Here is a 13,476-nt window from a genome sequence, read left to right as displayed (position 1 = left end):
AGAAATGCAGATTCACTAGGTAGTGATGGGACATAGGCATAATGTGGCTCTCAATATTCATTTCTGGTTAAGAATCAGTTGATTAGATGCACTCTAATCATTCTTTCTAGCTCAAATGTTCCCTGATTTAATAACTATTAGCCCCTTAATTAATTCATGGTTTTGAGTCTATGAACACATAGGCACCTGGGTGGCTCAGTTGGTTAAGTGTCTGCCTTCAGCTCAGGTCATGATCCCAGCGTCCTGGGACTGAGTCTTGAGTTGGGCTTCCTGCTCATCGAGGAGCCTGCTTCTCCCTCTGCCTCTCCCCTTGCTTGTGCTCTCTCTCGCTCTGTGTCAAATAAATAAATAAAATTAAAAAAATAAAAAAAGAGTCTATGTGTCTGTCAGACACTTCTGGTTTTCCTTCTTCCTTCAGGAACACAACCCCCGAACTTTACCTCAGCACATGCTTTGCAGAATAAGAATTTGCTCTGTAGTTTCCCTTTGGGTATGGCCACGGGCGAAATTCTGGCTAAAGGGAAGTGGTGTACACGAATTCTGGAAGTGCCCGCAAAGGAAAGAAGTGTGCCATTCCTCCTTCTTTGTGTGGACTGGCATGCATAAATGATGGCAAAATATGGGTCAGTCACATTGGTCTGTGACACAGCAGCTGGAAGTTGAAGATGGGAGAGAATCAAGAGAGGACTAGCCTGTCCTGGATACCATGGAGTGCTGCGTCAGCCATGAACTTACTACTTACATTATCATCTAGTGAAAGTAACTGCTATTTGGGTTTTACTCTTTATTTCAACCAAACCCATTTTAAACTAGCATAATGTGGAGCGGGAAAAGACTTATGGACTCCTGTTTTGTTTCCTGATCTGCATGTCAGTATGAATTGGACTTATTCACTGACTTTTGTTTTCTACTTCTGTAAGTGTTGTATGTCAAGACAGAAATATTTTGGGGGCGCCCGGGTGGCTCAGTGGGTTAAAGTCTCTGCCTTCGGCTCAGGTCATGATTCCAGGGTCCTGGGGTCGAGCCCCCACATCGGACTTTCTGTTCAGCAGGGAGCCTGCTTTCCGCTCCCCCCCACCAAACTCTCTGCATACTTGTGATCTCTATCTGTCAAATAAACAAATAAAATCTTAAAAAAAAAAGACAATAATATTTTGCCTTATTGAGAGAACTTTTAGAATCAAAAATTGATGGAGGGGCATCACAATCATAGGAAGCACAATTTTCTTTTTATGATTTTTATTCTTATCTCTACAAATGTGTATAATTTCCCTCATATATATGTAAAATTTTTGGCCTTAAAAATGGCCAGTCCTGATCAGGTTTGTATTGAGCCTCTAACTACAGTGAAATACCAAGCACACCACTGAAGTTGTATAAGCTATTGCTAACAATTGTTCTTACTGGCCATGGGTAAACATGTGGTGTCGAATTTTTAAAATACTTCTATCTATTTTTCAAATGTTTGTGCTTTGACAAGAAATCATTAGAAAAAACTTGAATCCTTTTCCTTCCCATGTATGGTTGAACACACATACACACGTACGTGCACACACAACCACACTCCATACTATACTGCACTGGAATTTGTTTCTTATAAACTCATTTATGTTTGCCTCGTAGAAAAATTACCTTTAAAAACTTTTTAGAACATTGAGCTTTTTTGTACATTTTAGATTTCTGACTTGGGACCGGAATGAGAAGATGGTGAAAATTAAAATTAGATAAATAAATATCGAATTTTATAGTATATATATTAATTTTACATTATATGTATATTAGGTTCAAGGGATAAAATCTGCCAGATTCTGGGATCAGAAATCAGGTGATAATTTTGTCCATTTCTAAACCTTTTTTTTTTAATTTATTTATTTGACAGACACAGCGAGAGAGGGAACACAAGCAGGGAGAGTGGGAGGGGGAGAAGCAGGCTCTTTGCTGAGCAGGGAGCCTGATATGGGACTCGATCCCAGGACCCTGGGATCTTGACCTGAGCAAGGCAGAGGCTTTAACCCACTGAGCCACCCAGGGGCCCCCATTTCTAAACCTTTTAATAATAGTGGTGAAGTGCCACAATAGGTTTTTTGTGCTACTTAATGAGAAACTCTCTCTGTCTCTCTTTCTCACATGTGCATACCACACCCCAAAACAAACTCCTCCTCACACAGAATAGAAACCAAACCAATCAAACCATACAAAAAGGTGATTGGAAAGAGACATAGAGACCAGCCTCAAAGAGCTTTCTCTTCTTACCTTCATTCCTCTCCTCTGGGTTAGTATAGATGGAAGCCAGAGTAAATAAGGAAAAGATAACAAAAGCCAGTAAAATGAATGCCATTTCCAGCCTGGTGAATGGAAGCTCCATGAGCCACCACAAACGTCTTCACCTGTAATAGAAACCAAACAGTGGCTCAGCACACTCTAATCTAGAGACAGTTTGTTTGACAATTATTTATTTTAGAATTAAACACTTGTGAGATTTACTGAAACTTGTTAAGGTATTTTCATGCACCTGGAACAATACATTTGGCGAGTGTGCTCTTGTTTTCTCGAAGTTTGGCCGAACTATTGGTATCACTGAACTTATGCCTTCACCATGCTTATTAGAAGAGAACGTGAATGAATGGCAGAGGCAGTTTCTGTTTACATACATTTGTGAGTTTTTGGATACCCCTCTGGGAGTAAAAACAGGGTGTATTTCATTTCATGAAGGAATAAGAAGTGATGTTAGTATCTATCTGATACGACTAGACCCAGCTTCAGAGTAAAATCTCTTTTGCTCACGGGCCTGAACTTACCTGGCATCTGCCAGCCAGGTGATAGACGATTTGAAGCAAATTTTATTGAAAAAACCCACAGACCTCAGGTAGCTGGATCAAACCCAGCCTAACTAAATACAAGCATGTTAACAATTCAGCCGTGGAACTTCCAATATCAGACTCCAACAACAAGAGCTCGTGTATGTTGACAGGAAATAGGATCTCCATTGGGGGAAAATTATAGGATTACCTAGTTGGAAGTAACCTCCCTCTTTTTGTCTTTCTGCCTTTCAGCGTTTACTACACGAATGCCAAATATTTAAATGACTTCAGACATGTGGGTTAATGTTATAATTTTAAGAACACCCAGAGAATGAGATTTCACATTTTTCCACTGTAACTCATTCTAAATTCATTTACTGTCTATTTTGTGGAAGTGATTTATTGAGTCTTTCATTGAAGGGTTCAGTTTTCTCTGAATGTGTTTTTAAGATGACCTCATCAGACCCTGTAACTGAGAGACAACATAGGTTTGTCCTCTGCAGAACAGAGGTGGCTGAGGGAATCACGGGTTCTTAAAAATCTGCTGGCTTTGACAGATTTCTTTTCTTCTGGACTTTTTTTTTTTTTTTTTTTTTTTTTTTAATATTTGAAAATAGTTTGGGAACTCTGATTAGAAGCTTGTAGCTTTTTGCGTTTTTTTTTAAGATAGAATCTTGTAGGACAGAATTTCTATGTCATGGGTCTGCATGTTTTTTGTTTGTTTGTTTGTTTTAAGAGAGAGAGAGGGCAGGAGAGAGAGAATCTTAATCCATGCACAGCACAGAGCCCAACTCAGGGCTTGATCTCACGACCTGAGCTGAAAACAAGAGTTGGATGCTTAACTGACTGAACCACCCAGGTGCCTTTGGTACGTATGTTTTAAAATATAAAATATAAAGGATACTGCAAATGGAGGTTAAAATGTATCTTAAAACATTTTAATACCATTGCACATTGACCTAATTAATTCTGGTTAATGGGAGTCCAGCTTTCTAGAGTATGACCCTAACATAATGTGCTTAACCACTCTTGAACTGATGAAAATTTGGGCTCTTTCTAGTTTTTTGTCATTACCAACAATGCGGCAGCAAAGATATTTTTGTAAATGTAACTTTGCAGAGAGGTTCAGATTTCTCTAGGAAAGATTTATAAGAGGTAGAATTACTGACACTATACAACTTTGAAATATTATTTCTTCATAAATTTCCATGGAATTTGCAAAAAACCAATACCATATGTAAAGGACTGTTTCCCCAATCTTTCCCCAACGCTCTCTCCTTAGTGTTTTTTCCACCAGTTTGAAGTTGAAAATTCTCTCTCTGTTTAAACTGTTTTTTCCCTGATTTTTAGTGAGGTTGAATATTGTTTTCATATGTTGACTATTTTTATACTTTGGGTCTGTGAAAACCTTATTCCTATCCTTTGTCCAGTTTTAAACTGGGCATTTGTAATTTTCTCACTAATTTGTAGACTCTCATTATGTATTTTAGATATACATATTCTATTACCTTCAATATATCTTTTGTCTTTGCTTCTGGTATCTTTAGTTATTTAGATTAAAAAAATTATTTTTATGAAGTTAAATCCACCTTGACTAAAAAGCCCTTGTCCATCTCTGGTCCCATTCCTTGTTCTCTCTGGGGTCTTGCCATCTCTGGGGTAGGAATTTGAAGTTAATTATTACCTATGACCACCAGAGCGTTGTTGAGTTGGCGACGTCATCCATACTGCCTCGCCATTTCTTCCCGTCAACACTGCCGCATCAAAACCCACACTCACAGGGCGCCTGGGTGGCTCGGTGGGTAAGGCCTCTGCCTTCCGCTCGGGTCATGATCTCAGGGTCCTGGGATCGAGCCCCACATGGGGCTCTCTGATCAGCAGGGAGCCTGCTCCCCCCCCCCCCCGCCCGCCTCTCTGCCTACTTGTGATCTCTCTCTCTCTTTCTGTCAAATAAATAAATAAATAAATAAAATATTAAAAAAAACCCAACCCAGACTCATAGCTCCATTCTCAGATTGAGAAGGCATGGGAAGGAGCTGTCATTCAACACAGTAATTAAAACAGAAGTGGGTGTTCTGGATGGTTTGGGGAAATCAGAATGTAGGGAAAAGTGAAATTTCATTTTATGGTATGTCTGTATCTGTAATCATGGATGAATTCTGTTTATTTCTCTGAGAATATGTATATTTTTTCCACTTCAGTGTTTCCAAAATCCAAGGTGGATTTCTATGAGTACAGACAGAATCTGCTAAATCATGTTGACAGTAAGTCTGGGCAATATTATAGGAACTGGCTGATATTAAGTCACCTTGGCATAAATAAGCAGAATTTAATGATTTATTCCAAGGCCTGATTCTCTGTAATAAGTAGATCTTTATAGTAGGTGTGATCTTTATAGTAGGTCAACACGTTATTGGCTGCTTTTAAAGTCACATAAGCTTTCTTTTCTCTATATAATTTTAATATCTTAAAATAAGAAATAGCCTTAGGGTTTTTTTTAACTACAGTTTTAGATTTACAGAAATATTGAGCAGACAGTACAGAGAATTCCATATATTCTCCTTCCTTCTCTGCCATTTCTTCTATTTTTAGCACCTTGCATTAGCATGGTTTGTTTGTTACAATTAATGAATCAAGGGCGCCTGGGGGGCTCAGTGGGTTAAGCCGCTGCCTTCGGCTCAGGTCATGATCTCAGGTTCCTGGGATCGAGTTCCTGGGATCTCTCCCTGCTGAGCAGAGAGCCTGCTTCCCTCTCTCTCTCTCTCTCTGCCTGCCTCTCCATCTGCTTGTGATTTCTCTCTGTCAAATAAATAAATAAAATCTTAAAAAAAAAAACAATTGATGAATCAATATGGAAATGTTATTATTAACTGAAATCCATAATTTACATTAGGGTTCACTCTTTGTGTTATATGTTTCTGTTGGCTTTGGCAGACTTATGTCAACCTCATTACAGTGTCATACAGAATAGTTTCTCTTATGCTTCATTCATCCCTGTCCTCCCTCTTTTCCACTCCTGGCACCCATTAAACTCATTATGATCTCTAGTTGTGGTGGTTGTTGTTTTTAAAGATTTTATTTATTTGAGAGAGAGAGAGAGAGAGAGAGAGAAGATGAGAACCAGCAGGGGGAGGGGTGGAGGGAGAGGGAGAAGCAGGCTCCCCGCTGAGCAGGGAGGCTGACTCAGGGCTCTATCCCAGGAGATCAGACCTGAGCTGAAGGCAGATGTTTAACTGACTGAGCCACCCAGGCGCCCTGGTAGATACTGTTTTTAATCTCCATTTCATAAATGAAGGCACTGAAGCTCTGAGACATGAGCTAACTTATCTTAAACTCTAAGACTAGCGTGTGGGGGCTCTTGGCTGTGGCTCTTAATCTTGGGGTCATGAGTTTGAGTTCCACATTGGGGTAGAGCTCACTTAAAAAGTTACCAAAAAAAAAAAAATAAATAAATAAAACTAGTATAGGCAGAGCTAGAATACCACCTCTGGCAGCCTGGGTTCCAGAAATCCTCACTCTTAATATACTATACTGGCCATGAGCCAACCACTAAGCAAGCAGGCAAGCAAACAAACCAAAACCTACCCTCATAGTTAGAATCCTGTTTTGCAAAACATTATGCAGATTAACTGGAAAGGAGTTTTTATGTTAGGTAGTGGGAGAAGATAATATTGGTTAGGCAAAGGACAAATGAAAGAATTTAATGTCATAGTGACAGCTTAGTCTTAAATGCTGTTGGATAGTAAATACAATGTCATTAAAAGTACAATGCCGTGGGGCACCCGGCTGGCTCAGTCAGCAGAACATGCAACTCTTGATTCTAGGATTGTGAGTTTGAGCCCCATGTTCGGCATAAGGGATTACTTAAAAAAATAGAGTACAATGTCATGATGAGGTAGTGTTTTGAAAATATTAATTGCATCTCCAAGTGAAGAACAGATCGAAGGAAAAGAACTCTAACTGTAATAAACTTGGAGTGAGAGTTTTTAGCTCTGTATTAGGTTCTGGCAATGGGATTAGAGAGGAAGGGATGAAGCTAAGAAATGTAAAGGAAGAGCAGAAGGATCTTGGAAGTTGGCTGGCTATAGGGGGTGCAGAGGGTGCCCCAATACCAGTTAAAATGCAGTACAAGGAGGAAGAGGGGAGATGAAGATAACGGAGTGGGGTGGGGGGTAGGTCCACAGAATCATGTGTGAATTCAGCAATAGAGGATATGAATTCTTTAAATTTCCTCACGGTCAGCAGAGATGTAGAATACGTTGTTGAACATTCTGGAGTCCTTCAATATTTGGAAATCAGATCAATCATGCTGTGTGCCTCTTCAGAGAATATGAAGGCTATTAAGTTTGTTAAAGCAGCTCAGAGAACAAAAAATCGTTTTTATTGCCAGTATCCCTATGAGGACTCCTTCCTCTTGGAAAAATAGAAGAAAGCCAAGTAAAAACAGAGAAGGAAAAGAAATGATGCCATCTAGTGGTCAAGAGGTGCTATAGGTTGGAAGCGAATGAGCTTGAATGGCCAGAGCGCTCTGCGATGCTTCATGTTGTGGTGGTACACACAGACTAAGATATTCGTACACTCGGTTGCACTTGCTGAATTACGGGTGTGTTGTTGGCTCCGGTACTGTTGTTTCTATTTCATATTTCAGTCTGATAAATGTCTCCTTGATTGATTTTCCTCAGTATTTTGGTTTCTCTGCCATATTGACCTCTGCTCTCTTAGACTCCATATTTCAAGCCTCCTCTCTTCAAATTTTGACTAAAAAGCTATCTCCTTCCTGAGAACGTTCCCTTAAATACAATTTCAGGTTTGGAAAGACAATTAAAGATCACCTTGCCTATTCACTACACAATGAATTCTCCCTAAACTGTTTTGGCAGAATAGATCCCAGCACAAGTTTGAATTCCTCTAATGACAGGGTACTCACTACCTTTGGAAGCAACCTTTTTCACCTCTGGCCAACTCTCTGCTCATTTAGAAAACTCCTTCTTTAGACAACTTTTTCTCCTCATAGCCATTCCAATTCAGTTCTTAAATAATTCTGCATTTGTGTGAGGGCTATTCAAATATTGGAAGACAATGAATTTATAACATGTCCCTTGCACCTCCTTTCTTTTCTCTAAAAGAACCATTCCTCATCTGATACAGTTCTGTATCTCTTTTCCATTGTGATTTCTCTCCCTGGTTTCCAAATCTTTTATGTGAAGTACCCAAGTGGAAGACAATACTGTTTTTTTTTTTTTTTTAAAGATTTTATTTATTTGACAGAGAAAGATAGAGAGTGAGTGAGCACAAGTAGGCAGAGCAGCAGGCAGAGGGAGAGGGAGAAGCAGGCTCTTTATTGAGCAGGGAGCCCGATGGTCAGTCCAGAACCCTAGGATCATGACCCCAGTTGAAAGCAGCCACCCAATGGATTGAGCCACCCAGGCACCCCATGAAGACAATAATTTGATTTGCTTAGGGTCCCATAGAGCAGTAGCTGTGTGCACTGCCTTTTACATGTTTTCCTTTTCCAATGATCTGGTTGCAAATCAGGCCTGATTAAAAAAAATATGTGTGTGTGTGTGTGTATACACACACATACACTAACTGACAGACTAAACCTCCATGTCTTTTTCTCTGTATTATTACCAAATTGTCAAATTGTTCTTTTTTAAAGATTCCATTTATTTTTTTGAGAGAAAGAGATAGTGAGAGAGATCACAAGATCACAAGAAGCAGGCTTCCCACAGAGCAGGGATCCTGTCCTGGCACAGGGATCATGACCCGAGCTAAAGGTAGCTGCTTAGCTGACTGAACCATCAAGGCGCCCCAAATTATAGTTCTTAACTTGAATTCTTTTATAGTTGGTTGTTTGATCCTTAATATTTTTTTACTCATTAGATTTCATATTATTAGATTTAGCCCATCTATCCCATCTGTCTAAGACCTTTTTTAGGATCATTTTCTCATCATGCCACAACTTTGCGAATCCTTTCAGCTCTATGTCACCTATGCCAATGGGTGGGTCTTCTACACGAGCCTTTAAATATTTGGTGAAAACACTGCTTAGAACAAGGTTATCTGCTCCATGAGAACAAGTCAAAATATACGGAGGTTTATTGGCTTTTCTTAATCTACATGTTTAGGGAATCCACTTTTTGGAGTTTTAGGGGGAATCATAGGAGATAAAGTATCTTGAACAGTGCCTTACATGTGGTGGGTGCGCAGTAAATCAGTCATTGAAAATTATCCCCCTTCTTGAAATTTTTTTTAGAGATTTGTTTATTTATTTGAGAGAGCGAGAGAGAGAGAACACGCACACATGTGCATGTGTGAGTGAGCATGGGGCGGCAGCAGATGGAGGGGAGGAAAGGCAGAGGACACGAAAGAGTCCTCAGGCAGACACTACACTGAGCAGGGAGCCCCACAAAGTACTCTGTCCCATGACCCTGAGATCATGATCTGAGCTGAAATCAAGAGTAGGACATTTAACCAACCGAGCCACCCAGGTGCCCCAACCCTCTTCTGGAAATTGCTAAGTTTAATTTGCCTCTGCAGATCTGTTCTTTGTAAAACATAAATCCCGCAGTTTTAAACTTTGTCTCTATTTGGTCAATCTTCAAAATTTTTCAGGTTTTAGCTACATACTTATTTTAAAGAGACTATTCTCATCCCTTTTAATGTATTTATTGATTTTTAGTTTATTTAATATCATTTTCTGGATTTCTAAAGGGTGATTTAAAAATAATGCTGATTTTTTTGTGATTATAAATATTATATTTGTTGGGGAATTTTGGAAAGTAAAGTAAAATAGGAAAAAAAATCACAGAAGGTTTGTGTTCCCATTTTGATATTCTCACAGAATTCTTTAGGCAGTGGGTTTATATTTCTGAAAGAACCATCACCAAATTTGCAATTCTCATAGGTATAGGTTTCCTAGGTTTTTTTTTTTTCCCTTTCTGCCTTCTAAGGATGCACACACACACACACACACACACACACACTATTTTAACTCAAGTTCATGCTAAGAATATTAACTTTTATTTTTTCTTTATTCTTTTGTCTCTAGTTAGATATTCATCCTCTAATCAAAAACAGTCAGAATCCCTTTGTGATTGAAAAATAATAGATCTCCAAAATCTTTTTAATTCAGGGCTATTTGAGATCTATTTTTGCCCCAGGAGAGCATGAATACAGGTATGTTCAGATTTTCCTCTTTGCTAGTTCTTCAAAGTGTTTCATTCTTCTAGGCAGTATAGAATCACATAAATCCACCCACAAATGAGTAACTGCAATGCTTTTCAACCTGAGAGAGTTTAGATGAGTTTTACATGACATATAAACAAGTGTTTTGTATCTTATTTTATGGCAGTATTGTTGGCTCTGTTTAGATGCTGCCGAGTATTTTCTATCATTTTTGCTGAACTAGACATTTTATCATTTTGGTTGCAGTATATATTTGTTAAAATGAAAGAAAGACATTCAGGACATCATAACTATAATTCCAGCATCCTGAATTCCAGATGATGTCCGGTATATCTCCAGTGTCTGGGTTCCCTAAAACTTGGGAGGAGCTGTCCTATTTTGTTTTGCATATACTTGTTACCATTTTTTTTTAAAAAAGATTTTATCTATTTATTTGACAGACAGAGATCACAAGTAGGCAGAGAGGCAGGCAGAGAGAGAGAGGAAGGGAAGCAGGCTCCCTGATGAGCAGAGAGCCCGACTTGGGGCTTGATCCCAGGACCCTGGGATCATGACCTGAGCCCAAGGCAGAGGCTTTAACCCACTGAGCCACCCAGGCACCCCTACTTGTTGCCATTTTAAGGCAGAAATACTTATGTCCCCTCCGAATCATTAGTTTTACACTGCCGAGTTTCTATGGAAAGTTAGAGAGTTTCCTGTTTGGTACTCCTTGGCCTTGCAGAGTGTGTGTTGTGTGATTGTTGGGCGTGCTGGAGGCTGGCTGGATTGAGGTGGCTCTCTTGCATGTTCTTCTCCTTCCTGTAAACACTGGCTGAGCTGGCCAGAGCCCTGGAAGTGGGAGCCAAGACAAAGCATGGGATACTTCATTAAATTGAGTCTGCTGTCCAGGTTGGAGGTTACTTGTCACATCTCAGGCATAACTGTGATGGTGGGTCATGGGGCTGCTGGACAGCACAGTCTTACTAACCTAACTCTTGCCAACTATAGACTCTATTTTAGGAATGAGTAATTAACCATGGCTTCTTTTACTGTTTGTCAGTGCTGTGATTTCTGGATTGCTAGATCCAAAGGGCAGATATTGTGTCTGTTTTTATAACTACCTCTGTAAAATTATAAGATAAGCCCTAAGTTTCAAGACCAGTTTATAACCCTTTTTTGGTGATAATAATGGATGACTTGATGAAAAAGATAAGAGAATTATGTAAAGCATAAAAATAAACTCAAAAAAACACTTCAATTATTTTATGAAACTGTTAAGATGAAGTTTTTAGTTCACTTTTTAAAAAAGATTTTATTTATTTGAGAGAGAGAGAGAGAGAGACAGAGATAATGAGAGAGAACATGAGTGGGGAAGAGAGGGAGAAGCAGACTCCCACTAAGCAGGGACCCTGATGCGGGGCTTGATCTCAGAATCCCGAGATGATGATCAGATGCTTAACTGAGCCACTCAGGTGCCCCTTTAGTTCACTTCTTTGTATTAGCAATGGTCAACAGAATATTTCTCTGATAAATTTATACTATAGCATGAAGTTCGGTTTCTAGTAAATCCAGTATGTGTGTGTTTTAGTGAAGAGTTGGCATTCAAATACTAGAAATGAATATAAATGAATATATCATGGAGCTCTAAACGATCTAAAAATAAGCAAGACACTTTAACCCTTGAGCTTAGCATAGCAATAAAAACTTAGAGCTGGGCAATTGTTTTGAGAAATACGCAGTGACAATATTGAGTTCCTTGTAGCATAGCAATATGCTATAAAACCTTTCAGAGAATAAAAGCAGAGGAAAACGGTTCCCAATCATATTATGAGGCTTGCATTAATTGTGATTAAAAAAAAAAAAAAACCTGACAGATACTACAAAAACAACAACAAGAGAAAATTACAGGTTGATATTCTTAATGAATATAAACAGAAAAATCCTAACAAATAAGATCCAGTGGTGAAAAAAAAGGATGATAGAAAGACCAAGTTCATCCCAGGTTATTCTTAGGTTGGTTTAACATTTGACATTCAATCAATGTAATTTCCTCTATTAAGAGTATAAAGAAAAAAAAACCCCATATAACCATTTAAATCAATACAGAGAGCTCATTTGACAAAATTGTACTCCATTCACAACAAAAAAATTCCTAGAAATTGGAATAGAAGGGCTCTTCCCTAACCTGATAATGTGAATCTCTAAAAAAACTATGACTACCATCATAATTAAAGGTGAAATATTGAATGCTTTGTCCCTAATAATAATGTCCACTCCAACCACTTCTATTCAGTGTTACACTGGTATAGTTCTAACCATTGCAATAAGGTGAGAAATAAAAATAAAAAACCTGAAGAACATAACAATAAAACTATCTCTATTTGCAGATGACATGATAGTTTAAGTGGAAAATCCTAAGGATTCTACAAAGGAATTATTAGAATTTGTCAAGATCTCAACATACAAGGTCAGTATTAAAAAATCAGTTATATTTGATCAGTTTCAAAAATTATAAGATAAAATCTAAGGATTCCCTTTAAAATGGAATTTAAATACTTAGGAATAAATGAACAAAAGAGGTACAAGGCCTTTACATTGAAATACTTACCATATGTCTGATACTTGTATACACCCAAATTTTTTTTACCCTCATAAAGCTAGTTCAAATTTGGTTTCTGTCATCTCAACCAAAAGGGTACACTCTGTTTTTTTCCCAAAAGAGTGCATTCTAAGGAATACTTTTCACATATGGTGGCAAAACTTAAAATGATGTAAAGAAATGGCTGGTCTTCATCGTATAGTCTTAGAAAGAACATTAGATTTACAATATTTCTCTTTCTTTTATCCTTTTATAAAAGACTTTATTTATTTGACAGAGAGAGAGAGAGAGAGAACATAAGAGGGGGGGTGGCAGGCAGAGGGAGAGGGAGAAGCAGGCTCCCCACTGAGGAAGGAGCCTGATATGGGACTTGATCCCAGGACCCTGGGACCATGACCTAGGCTAAAGGCAGATTCTTTACCAATGGAGCCATCGAGATGTCCCCTGATGTATATTTTTAATAAGAAATCCATCATAGTAGTAGAACACAGGCACAAGGATGGTGAATGGAGTGTCGGTTTAAAGGAGTCTCAGAAACACAGGATGTAGACAGGGTCAGAAGACGGAAAAGCCCACAAAGGCTAAGAGTTGGCTGCACAGTTCAAGTGACCTGAAGGCTGCTGGGGGAGGGAGTGGGCTTGGCGTCAGCAGGGTGGGTAGGATCAGCTGACTGTAGCTACCGGCCACATAACTCCTCCCTAAGAACAGTGGGGATGCGAGGAAGCTGAAGAGACCCCAGGGCCAGTGGAGAAATGAAGTTGTCACTGTAAGGAGGGCTTAGCTATTTCTTTATTTCTTTATTTCTTTATTTAAAATAAAGGTGATTCTTAGCCCCTTCTTGACGTTCTCAGCAACAGGGGATCCCTGTCCTACTTTCTGCCAGACTAGCCTTTCACCCAATGAGCTTCA

General features: G+C 38.9%; 1 long non-coding RNA gene across 1 annotated transcript in view; it reads right to left on the bottom strand.

Annotated features, from left to right (window-relative positions):
• The window catches only part of LOC131832050 (uncharacterized), a 47,439-nt gene that overhangs the window by 28,541 nt on the left and 5,422 nt on the right, over window positions 1-13,476 (bottom strand). The window contains exon 2 of the long non-coding RNA XR_009353906.1: window positions 2,254-2,387. This is a non-coding gene — a long non-coding RNA (uncharacterized LOC131832050). The remainder of the gene's footprint in view (window positions 1-2,253; window positions 2,388-13,476) is intronic.

The sequence above is a fragment of the Mustela lutreola genome, chromosome 1 (assembly GCF_030435805.1).
Source record: "Mustela lutreola isolate mMusLut2 chromosome 1, mMusLut2.pri, whole genome shotgun sequence".
Taxonomy (NCBI): domain Eukaryota; kingdom Metazoa; phylum Chordata; class Mammalia; order Carnivora; family Mustelidae; genus Mustela; species Mustela lutreola.
The sequence above is the reverse complement of the archived record's forward strand: the minus strand, read 5'-3'. Positions and strand labels throughout refer to the sequence as shown.